Source organism: Dermacentor andersoni, chromosome 7 (genome assembly GCF_023375885.2).
Source record: "Dermacentor andersoni chromosome 7, qqDerAnde1_hic_scaffold, whole genome shotgun sequence".
Taxonomy (NCBI): Eukaryota; Metazoa; Arthropoda; class Arachnida; order Ixodida; family Ixodidae; genus Dermacentor; species Dermacentor andersoni.
The window spans coordinates 37169268-37180953 of record NC_092820.1 but is presented as its reverse complement, the minus strand read 5'-3'; the positions used below and the strand labels follow the sequence as shown (position 1 = coordinate 37180953).

At 45.0% G+C, this 11686-nt stretch overlaps 1 protein-coding gene across 1 annotated transcript in view; it reads left to right on the top strand.

Moving 5' to 3' along the window:
* Positions 1-3121: 3121 nt before the first annotated feature.
* Positions 3122-11686, top strand: part of LOC126535319 (uncharacterized) — a 123854-nt gene continuing 115289 nt past the window's right edge. Inside the window, exon 1 of the mRNA XM_050182214.3 lies at positions 3122-3799. The gene's annotated coding sequence lies outside the window, so the exon portion shown is untranslated. The remainder of the gene's footprint in view (positions 3800-11686) is intronic.

Genomic DNA, 11686 nt, shown 5'->3' with positions numbered 1-11686 from the left:
ATAGAATGAACTCATTACATAAGTCACAAGCATTTAGCGGATCATCAATAGGCACACAACAAAACTGTCTAGCATAGAAGAATAAACACCCCATACGGAAGTCTGTTCATTTCTCTTCAACATTTCTCTTCAAAGAGGAATCTTTAGCTCCGTGGCTCCTTTTTAAATATATGTGAAAGGAGAAATTGTATTTCTGAGCAACCACAGCACCAAAAGAAAATGTTGAAATCTAGCAACTGCTTGATGAGGATTTTTCTTTATGTTGTCAATTTTGTATATTAAAATGATTGAAAAACGCAAATTTTAAATTATTTTCATAGAACAGGTCTATTAAGTTTAAAACACTGTAACTCAGCAGCGATCGCGCTAGTCTTTCTCCGTGAAGTTGACCAAGTCTCTTGAAGGTAGAATCGGCGTTGATGAAGCAGGATGCAGGTTGGAGGAAACAAAACTTGCAGATATATTGCACCAAATATATTTACAGTCAAATGCAGATTTTACATAAGAACACTGATGATAAACACCTAAGTAAACAGCGTCTTACTATTGCACTTTTTTCCTAAGTTAGAGCCTAGGACAACTGTCTCCACATATGACCAACCGAATCTCACTGTTCGACCTCCTAGTGGTTACGGATCAGACTAGCGTTTCGTTGTACGGAGTCTTTCAGGTCTATCGGTTTAGTGATCACAGCCTAGATTTAAAGGAATGGGTCCCAGACAGTCTTTCAATCTACTTCAGTAATAAAAAGGGGGGGTGGCAACTGCTTGCCCGCCTCAACAATTCCTAACCTATACGATTACAACTGCATTTAAACCCCCTACTGGGTTGTGCCTAATCTCATTAGCAGAGTTATCAGACTTTAGGAAAGTGTTTACACTCTTTCCCATCGTGGCTCCCTCTCTTTCCTATTCCCATGCTCTCAGCGACTTCTCACTGCATGCGTGTCTCGAAATTCTGTCGTCACGTTTCTGCGTAATTTTTTCACAGGCCCGCTCTCATAATGTACAAGAAGTGACATGCGAACCGGCAATTAACAAGCACTCCGTCAAAGGAGCGTTTTTGTCGAATCCCACGCTGTCACTAGGCTGGCCTGTATGCGCTTTCGATGACTGGGCTGTTCTTCAATTGAGCAATTCTGGGCATCGTCTTCGCGCAGGTCATAGACCATGTAAAAAGTGCTTGGCATTGTGGGTCCCTTGTCGTAGGGATTTAGACCTGACAAAAGTGTGTGCGACAACAAGGCCTCTGACCTTTAGTGCCGGCTTCAACGCTCCCTTATTCATGGGTTGCATTCGAGCACTTCACCCACGTTCAATTACCGTGCAGAGAAAGAGAGCAGAGAAGTTTCTTGTTTAGTTAGTGCGTCACACCGGCTATTCTGCGCGATTGGGAGATGAGCTGCTTAACATCGCAATTCTGTAAAATACATCTACTAGTACGTCGGAAGCGGTCTAATTTGATGTAATATACGTGGCTCTCAAGTACGGCACTAATATGACAGTAAGACTGGCAAAACCTTCGTAAACATTGCAACATATTCAGCCATGATAGAAAATAATACATCACATTTGTGTGATCTGAACGTTTTTACGGATGCGATTTCCCAGACTGCAATATGTATATTTGGCGCAGAGGTGCGGATTCGTAAACTTCGTGCAAGCTCACCTATTTTTGTCAATTTTTATAAAGAGAAATAAAGGCTCTAAATGAACATGTGCCTTCAAACAGTCTCTACAATTTAACTTTCCTTTTCAAGTGAGTCAAGTTTCATTAAAATCAGCGCAGGGGTTACATCAGAAAAACATTTCTGCGTTATACATGTACTTGAAAAGGCGGTGTCGGAGTCGGATCCCAGCAAAAACTTCCCCGTAAGGGTGGCTGGCTGTCCGAGAAAGATGACAATCTGAAGGGCCAACTTCTCGGCATAATTATGGTTGCAAGTGCGCAGCAGCTGCATTTTTCCTTCCAGGGTCTTGTACGTAAATGTGTGGTTTCTTGTGCGCATTCGGTACCACGCGCTCCCATGCTGAGGGCGGTAGTAAAAAAAAAAAAGACTGGGGTTTTATGTGCCGAAAACACGCTGTCATCATGAGGCACGCGGTAGTTCGGGTCTCCGGATCATTTTAGAAAACCTGCGGTTTTTTAACGTACAGCGAGCGTTCTTACATTTCATCACTGTAGAAATGCAACCGCCGTAGCTGGGACTCGAGCGCGAGCCCCTCTGACTTAAGCAACCGCGCAATGCCATAGCCACTATGCCCCCAAGGCGGGTAACGGTAGTAAGGTAGTGCCATATATATATATATATATATATATATATATATGTATATATATATATGGACAGATAGAGCGAGAGAGAGATGGACATTGTTGTTCGAATCGCTCATTGTCCGAGCCGTTTTCAAGAAATGCCTGGTGTAGAACCTTAAACCTGTTGTACTTAGTACATGGTATTACTCGAGCGCGTTGATCCTGCGAACTTCTCCATTTCCTGGACAGAAACATCTGTATTTTCTTTGTGGAGACATGGTATGGGCATGAGTATAATGCATTGGCGGCACCGGTAACGGCACAAGGGCCGTGCAATGTGTCGTCACCTCTCCAATATTGAGGTCCATGACGTAAGCCAAATGCTAGGAGTGTACTTAACTATCTCACACAAACACGCACGGGCGCACGCAGACAAATAAAAGAGCAAACTGGCCTTATGCTATACTCAAAGCCGGACGCAGTTCTTCAGCCACAGAGGCACGCTCTCGTCCCCCGTTTATTACCAGGCCGTTTTTGCAACGCGCATTCCTCCTACATGTACTACACCTCAGGTAGTCTACGCTTCGCCACGATGCCCCGACGAAAGCTGCCCTAAAATCTTTCGATCAGCGAGACGCAGAAATCGTGTCTCTAGCCACAACTGATTATAGGTTCGCAGGAGAGAGACGATAGACACATATACTTGCTGCGCCAGCCCACAGATGGCGCAACAGAAGCGGTCGATTTCAACCTCCGTCCCCTCACCACGTGGAGGTCCGCCCCTCATAGTTACGAGCGGCGTTCGAGGCTCACTTTTTCGTCCCGTATGAGGAGCGGCTCTCGCGCAGGCGCAAACTTTCTCCCGCCGTGTCTTTTACTTTCTTTTTTTCTCAGCCGCGGTTCAGGCGACTCCTCCCAGCGCTCCACCGGCGAGGCGGCTTATTTCGCCGTGCGAGCAACAACGCCCAGTCAGACACCAGTCGGGCCGCCTCTTCGATCCGCGGCGCGCAAGCGCGCCCTGTTTGAGCCGCGCTATCCTTTTGAGGGCTCGAGTTCGTGAACCACAGCGTGGACTCCGGCGCTGACAGCTCTCGTTCGCGACTCGCAGAGTTTTCTCGGCGTTCGCAATCTGGTGACGCGTGCTTGGCGCGGAGAACGAACGGAATGTCGTTGGGCACCGTCGTATCGCGCGACTTCCCGGAATACCAGCGCAAAGCTTGCGTCGGCGACAGTGTCTCTTCGCTTTAATACTTCTGAATGCTCCAGCGTAGCCTTAGTACGTCGTAACTTTATTTCTAAAATGAGCTGAAAAATGTCGCGCGCCGTCTACCGGGCTCAAGTTGAGATGGAAGTTCAAACAAGAGACACGCAGACTTGACATTTGCAGTCTTCACTCAACGTAGAGAACCTTCACCAGCCTTTTGACTGAAGCGGCGAGACGATACTGTTCGGTCTATGGTGGCACTACTTCGAAAGTATCTGTGGATTACTTCACCTTGGAATACGCTTCGCGGCTATCAACGTCTCCTGCAATGCTTCGTTAATGGTGAGCAAGTATACCATATATGCTTTCTTTCTAACCGTGCAATTCTTAGCTCACGCCAGTGAATAATAAATGTTGTCGAGGTGTCCTCATAAACACACAAATGCTACTTAGTTCAATTACAATAGCAACTATTCTATGTTATACCTTTAGCAGCAGAAAAGCTTGAATGTGGGACATTAAATATTCGTCCCATATTTTTCTCAGCGCGCCGAATTGTGCCGTATCACCACGATCATTAGCATGATACCGTCCTAGCTTGGAAATCAGAAAATGGAGGAAAATTTTCTGCGCTACAACCTACATTGTCCTATCTGCATTCTGAACGACGCCTCCATTTGGCGTGTCATTCATCAAGTAAGGCACCGTTCACTGGATAGCAAATACTGTGTCTTATAGCTGGGAAAACTGACTGATCTACTAGCGATGTCTTATATGTATATCACAGTCGTTACTAACAAGAAATTCAGTCCATATGCGTCTGCGTGCTTTTGGCTTGGCCTGTGTATATCGTGAACATAGTCTGCTGAGCGAGTGAGCTGCTGACGTCCAAGGGAAAATAAATGTTGCACATCACATACAACACAGAAAATGACAAAAGTAAGAGGGCCATCTTTTCCTGGACACCCTTTGTCAAGTGCACTGCATAGTAAGTTAATTGGAAGCAGTTGCGACTACCTCAAGAAAAGTTTTGTTTTTCGCAAGAATGAAAGTTGTTCAATGTGGCACGGGGTCTGAACATTGAAAACAATGGTTTTAGCGGCAGAAATCCTACAGGAAATATACAAAACTCCTATCCGTGTCTTACGCAAGTATTTGTGCTTTAAACAGCATCCCTCTCTCAGCGGAGAGTATAGTATTACTCAATCTCTTTGTCCTCTATTTATAATTTCATTTAAAATCTGTCGCTATCACGTATATTACAAGATATTGTTCTGCAGTTTTTTCTTGTCGTCATGTGCGCTGGTTTTTTCTTAATAATTTCTCTCTCATTTTATTCATTTCCTACCATCTCGAATGATGAATGACCTAAGCTGCCATTGGAAGTGATTTGCTCTTATGCGAGGCAATCACGACTTATAATAAGAAAGGAGAAGCAATAGAATTCTTTTAAAGTAGGCCCTGTGGTGCAATATTTCCTTACGATTGTTTTCTTCTGTCTTTCATTTCGCTCTCCCTCGTTGTATTGAAGACCGCCACGCTGTTTAATAACTGCGATGGGGCGACCATCACAGCGCAAAAGAAAAACGCAAGCATGGCAAACCTCTAACATAAAAGTAAGCCCCAGTGGAAATAAGTAGGTCGGAAGGAATTTCATCCAAAAAGTGCATGTAAAACATAAAGAAAAGCGTATCATAAGAAGCCAACAAACAAAGGCACCAAGGACAATACAGGGGCAATTAGTAATACTTACGTAATTATTGAATTAACCAAATGACAGATTAATCGAAGTGAAAGTGGATGAAAAAACAACTTGTCGTAAGTGGGGAAAGATCCGACGCATTCGCATTATGCGCGCGATGCTAGTAAGAGACCAATTGAACACATTGCAAAGACAAAATTACTTAAGTCAAGGTACGTTCCAACGCGGACGTCAAACGCCACGTCGTGTAGGCACCAGTGGATCCAATAATAACAAGAGCGTATGAAGTGTCTGTGAACTATAGAGTTTTACTGCCTAGCATAAGTTGACAGAGGCGAGTTGGCGGTTGCATTCGGATATCTGTGAAACTATACAGCCGCTTGCCAATTATTGCGTGGCGATAAAGAAAGAATTCCATTTGTTAAAAATATTCCGTACACACCGCAATTACCTTTCTCATAGCCTCTGTGCTGTTCCGTCCGGTCACAATCGTCAATCATTCAACCAACACGTGCACTTAATGATTGCTTGGAGTACTGACCATACGCATGTGCTCGAACAGCGTGTCAGCATCCGCGCTTTCATGGGGCAAGGTTCTTGTGCGGGCTAGTTGGTATTTCATTGCAAACTTATATAGAGCGCGTTTTATCTATGTACGCGCTGCAGTCAAGCTTTTATGTGTCTAAGCAGTATCATTGCATAGGTGTGCATCGGTGACCATCGTCTTTTAGCTTGTGCGGTGGACGTCAGAGCGTGCTGGAGCCTGCGGAGACACCTCCAAGGAATTCGGGCTCTCTTTCATCTGACAACAGGAATTTATGGGCGTTTAAGGCGAAAATATAGTGCATATCGCAACAAAGCCGATTGAGCTAATAGACCGAGCTTTAAAATAGGTGACGAATAAAACAAACAAAGGCACGAAAGGAAGCTTTATGGGCCTTGTGTAATGATCCCTCGCCACAGCAGGCGTCGCACATAAAATTAACAACGACCACCTAAGTAAAGCGTTGCATGCCTAAATGCATGACTGTGCCTTCGTGGTCACGTGTTGTCGGATATTGTACCTTGGTCAAAGTGATTGACGAATTAATTTTTGGGTCCGCCACAAACCAAAACGAATACAGCTTACCATTCAAGGTACCTCGCGTAGATAAATTTTCTGCGCTAACTGTTGGACTGACGTTACGTCACTTTATCTACTATACCGACGCGACAGCAATCAGCATGTAGTTTCGAACCTCAACTGTATGTCGCACTGATAGTGCCTGTTCTGCGTCTCCTATTAACACGATCATTGTGTTCACATGACCGCAAGCATCAGAACATATTTTTAGATTTTTTTTTCTTTAAGCGCTCTTGTTGAAATCCTAAGCGTGGTAGGCAGAAAATACCGTAGGCACAAAAGCAACACTCTGAACGCTCTCTTTCCCACTTTCAGATACCCCTATGATTAAAACACCAACGTAGAGGACGTGTTTTAATGGTGCACATTATGTATAAGTGGAGACATAACATATTCAACTGTTTTGCTCAATGCAAAAGGGATACAATTTAATATTTGAATTGCCAATCGAACGGATTCCTTCGACCGCAGCGTTTTCTTTGTTTGTTTACACGAAAACAAGAAAAAAAAAACATTAAGCGAAAGAAACGTACGCGTAACACAAAAATCTCTCCAACGCTTAGCGCACCTACGAGGGCAAGTGCAGTGGCGGCTGCAGGAGTTCCCGCTACATTTTTGCAAACCGTCTGAAGCAATACTGCTCCTGGGGCGCTATAACGTAAAACTATTCCAAAATTTTCTATTCCAATTCTGCAATCAGCCCTTCGCAATTGGTCGAAAACTTTTTTGGACAACCCCAATTTCACCTGTCTCATGCGACGTCACGAAAACCAAGATAGCTGCTCCCCATCTGATATAACGTGTACGAACGTATTATTTATGGTTTGACCGAACAAAAGAAAAATAGTTATTTTTGATTCGACGCCTCTTTGACATTAGCCCTCGACTATTGGTCAAAAGATTTCGGGCTGCGCCCAATTCACCTGCCTCTCATGCGGTGTCATAAAACCACAAAAACTCACCGCGTCAAAGTGATGTGTACGCGATAAAGATGCATTAATATGCCGAAGAAAACTGAATTTTCTTCTGTATAGTCGCAGGCTGCCCCGTGCCGAAAGGAATAAAAGATGGCTGCCGCCGATCCCTCAGGCGTTGGCGACTCGCAACTGCCGGAGACCACGCGTTTATTTGCGTGTAATGAAACTTTTTGCGTGGCCGTGTAACGTTTTCGAGCACTTTCGGCACGTTTACGACCTCGTTCTACCAGCTCCTATTTGATGAGGATCCGTTTTAGCGTCATTGTTAAGCTTCCGATGCATGCCACCGCGATTGTCGACTAGCCACCGCAAGCTAAGTAAGGGAAAGCGGACCAATCGCAGACGCCGGCACCACCCTCTTCTTCCGATTATCGATTTTCAGTGCAGTGGCTCGGTCCTATCGAATCACTCTCCACTTGAGCGTGCTCCTCGCCTCTTGTGAGCCAATTAGATAAGACAAGCCGCTCAGTGCAGGCAATGTTATTGGTTTTCAAGCAAACAAAAGTGACCGCCTATGAACGAGGAGAGCGTTTGATTGGTCTGTTCAGACATACCTGCGGGTGACCGCCCGATGCTTGCGTCGGCGGTTACGGAAATTTGACATCAGGAGATTGGAATAAAAACATATTAGAATAGTTTTACGTTATAGGGCCCCTGTACATCGCGGTCTTGTCTGCAAATGTAGCGTGAAAACGACCCATTGCTAATGCGGCGGCTTATGTATCACGCGGAGCAAGCGTCATGTGAAATATTTCCGTTTCGCTCAGCAGCATTCAGGGTTTTCCTCTTTTTTTCAATGTAATTTCCAAGGTCATATGAAAACTCTCCCAGTTCCGTAAGCTGCGGTATTTAAATTTCACAAATACTGTTTTACGCCGGCCGCACACACACAACATAACACGCTTGCTTACGTTACCGACAGTTGCGTCATGACCTAAATGCATCGTTGTTCTCAGGAACGTTCTGCAAGTTTGTCGTAGCAGTGCTCATACGTGTTATACTTGCCGGCCCAGTAATTGCAATATCAGGTCACTAGTCGTTAAAAGCACGATCAATAATGAACTATACATCGCTTTTATATGTGGCCATTTAAATAGTCGATCAAAGTGCAGCGTGCCTTCGAACATGAAATATGACGTGAAAGTAAATTCCAGAAACCGGGAGCGAGTGTCATGCCGGACTAAACGCTAATGTACAAGATACCCACGCACTGACTGGTTTGCCGAAACTTAAATTCACCAAGAACTTGAATTCATAAGAAGGCAAAGCAGAACCTGACATTCTTCGTTCCCAGAGAATTGGCAGCTGGGAAGTAGGATTACCCCTTGTCGAATGCGGAGAAACGAAGGTTGTAGAACGTTATAAATGCCGATTTAGTGGTGCGCGACCTGCTTCCGATGACACGGCCTTAGTGGGGCCTTCAACCGCAGCACTTGGTTGACTTGCGCGCACGAACGATGTTTGCGATACCACATGACCGCCTCTGCAGTTTCTTCGACATAACGAGCTTCCCGTTTCACCTTTTAAGCGAAAATACGAAAGAGATATGTGAAATTCCAACAGCAGTCTTTATCACGCTCTTAGTTTGACCTAACCGCGACGGCGCATCTTGCGTTAGAATCGTAATTAGGGTGTCAACGTGCGAGCTGCAGCTACCATTCCTGTTACCTTCTTTCCCTGGAACCATCCAAGCTTTTAAAATGCGTGTTTTAGGTTCAGCAGTGCTACCAGATAGAACATGGCCATCTTGATTAGGGCAAGTAAGTTGTGTGAGAAATGCAGCTTGCAGAATTTCCCATATACCCGAATGGAAGCGCCTTTTGGATGGCTCGGGACAATAATTGTACTGAATTATCGTGTCTAGCGATGTCGTCAACTTAAGGCTTTCAACACGCAGTCAATGTCTGCATGCCAAAGCAACCATCAGAAAAAACAACTTACAAGGCCTTTTGCGTGAGTAAAGGGCTCAGCGACTGAAAAGCGATATTCTAACCGAATGGCAGCTGGTGCTTTTTTCCTTGTCGGTGAGCGCGGGGTGAGAGCCGAGGGAGCAAATACATGTCAGAAAGCATAACCACCACTCTCGCTTTCATTTGATGCAAAATTTCTTCATATTGGCGTCCTCTTCGCCCACTGTTGCCACAAACAGCGCTAGACGGTCACACGTTCCGAGTATCGGGCTGGAATCGCTCTGCATTGCACATTTGTTGGCGCACGCTACCCTGGCTCGCAAAATAAGTGATGCATAGCTTGATGTCACAAAACATTATAAAAAATTTGTACAGATCAATCCTAACCACTCAAACCCAATAGACCAGTTTTTTTTTTTTTTTTTTTTTTTTTGTAGAGAGACCGCCCTACTAAAGGTATGTTCGAAACCCAAGGGTGCGGGATCGAATCCCGGCCGCATTTTCGTAGGGGCGCAATGCGAGAACGGCCGCGTACCGTCCATTGGGTGCACGTTAAAGAACTCCTGGTGGTCAAAATAATCCGGAGCTTCACACTTTGACGTGTCTCGCAATTATATTGTGGGTAGGGCACGTATATGATCCCCAGAATTTATTTAATTTCAGCGAATGATAATTTTGGCCAGGCGATACATTTTCTAGCAACGGCAGTATGCATAATGTTGATTTCTGCACTTCCAAATTGTGAACAGTTGCAGCTTATAGAAATTGGCGATGCTTACGTTGAAAATAGAAATAGGAAGAAAGTCGCTGTAAAAGGAATGAAAGACAATAAATTATACGTGTAAAATGGGCACTGTAAAGCGAGGAATCGCAGCTTCCTAGCGTGCCTAATGAACTCGGCCTCTATTTGATTCAACATTCGCACTTGCGAATCACATATAATTTTTCGCAGCTTCGCGGTTTTCGATATTGCCGCGATGTCTAGATTCGCGCGTTAGATTTGCACATGAGAAAACGCCTGCCCATGCGGTGGCCGTGTGGTTTTGCACTGACACGCGTACTTTTTTATAGTGCGTTTACAAAATACGAACAGGTCAATTACTACGCATATCCGTTATTATTCCAGCAGCAGTTAGAAAGCTGAGAATCGGCTTACATCGACCGTACGAGCATTCTGCTACGGCTATGACAACGGCCGTCGGCCGTTGACGAGTCGCAGGTGTGATGTCGTCGTCGACATGCCGGCTTTTCAAACATACTTCACACTCGCCCTAGGACTAAAGTAACGATATACTACTTCTGCCACCGCCGAATACATGGTACTACGGTGATATGAAAATATGCTGTTTAGCGCCCTTGCAGCAACCGGTAACTAATCCGGAATTTCGTGTCCAACGCAGACTCTAGTAGTGATGTTTTTCGGCACCTGTTACTGAGGCAACAACGAACAACACTGTGGCGGACGAGTACAGGATTATGTGCATCTTCATAAATTGTTCTTGGGAATATTTCATTGTGCGCTGGAAAGAGAGCCTGCTGCTTTCCCAGTAAATGTGCTTGGAGCCGGAGAAATTGCTGATGTCAGCATATTCTTGCTCTTATTTCCCGGAGGTTGTGCAAACGTTCGCCAAGTGGTTGCACACAACAATCCATGTGACCACTCAGTCTGATAGGTAAAGTTACAAATTCTCTTATACTCCGAGTTCCTACGAGTTACCCGGACAAATATTCAAAATATCTTTTGTTTGCGCCCGACAATAAAAAGTTAGTACAACGTCCTGTGCTCTCTCGCTTTCTGATATCTATTCTGTATGGGATTGTGAAAATCGAGGTGTATGGACCGAGGCTAGGTTCGCTACAATCTGTGAGTCAGCGAGCCAAAGACCTGAGAACCGTTCGGACCGATGGCTGGAGCCGAAGAAACTCTTTTTGTTTTCATTCTTCTTCCACTTGCTTCTAATCTCGCAGCACCAGACATTAGAAACACGCGCCGGGGTGCGATGTAGATGAAAGGAGGCCCAGCAAGATGATGATGGCTGCTAGAACAGGTAATAAACGAAGAGAAGGTCACCGAGACAGCTGCACAGTGACACAGCAGGATGGCTTTCGAAACGGCCAATACCAGGCATAGTTTAATTCTTCCAGTACCCTTATGTCATGCCATACAATTCGCACTCCACGTGTATCTTCTTTTCAATCTCTCTATTTTTTTTGGGGGGGAGGGGGGTGGGGGGCAGGGGAGAGGAGGGGAATAGGTGATGCTGTTACTGAAGCTGTGCATATCTATTCTAATCCTCCGAGCAGTAATTATTTCTTGATCATCGAATTACAGGTGTTGGTGAGACTGCCATAATCGATTCTTTTTCTCCTGTTAACAACAGAAAGGAAGCAGAGGCTAAAGGCCGTGTGGCCTTACAAACGCTTCTGCTCCTACAACAATTCGGCACGCAGGCCGTACGCAGCATACGAATCCTATAGATACATGAAAATCAACTGGAGTGTCGGGATACAAAATAA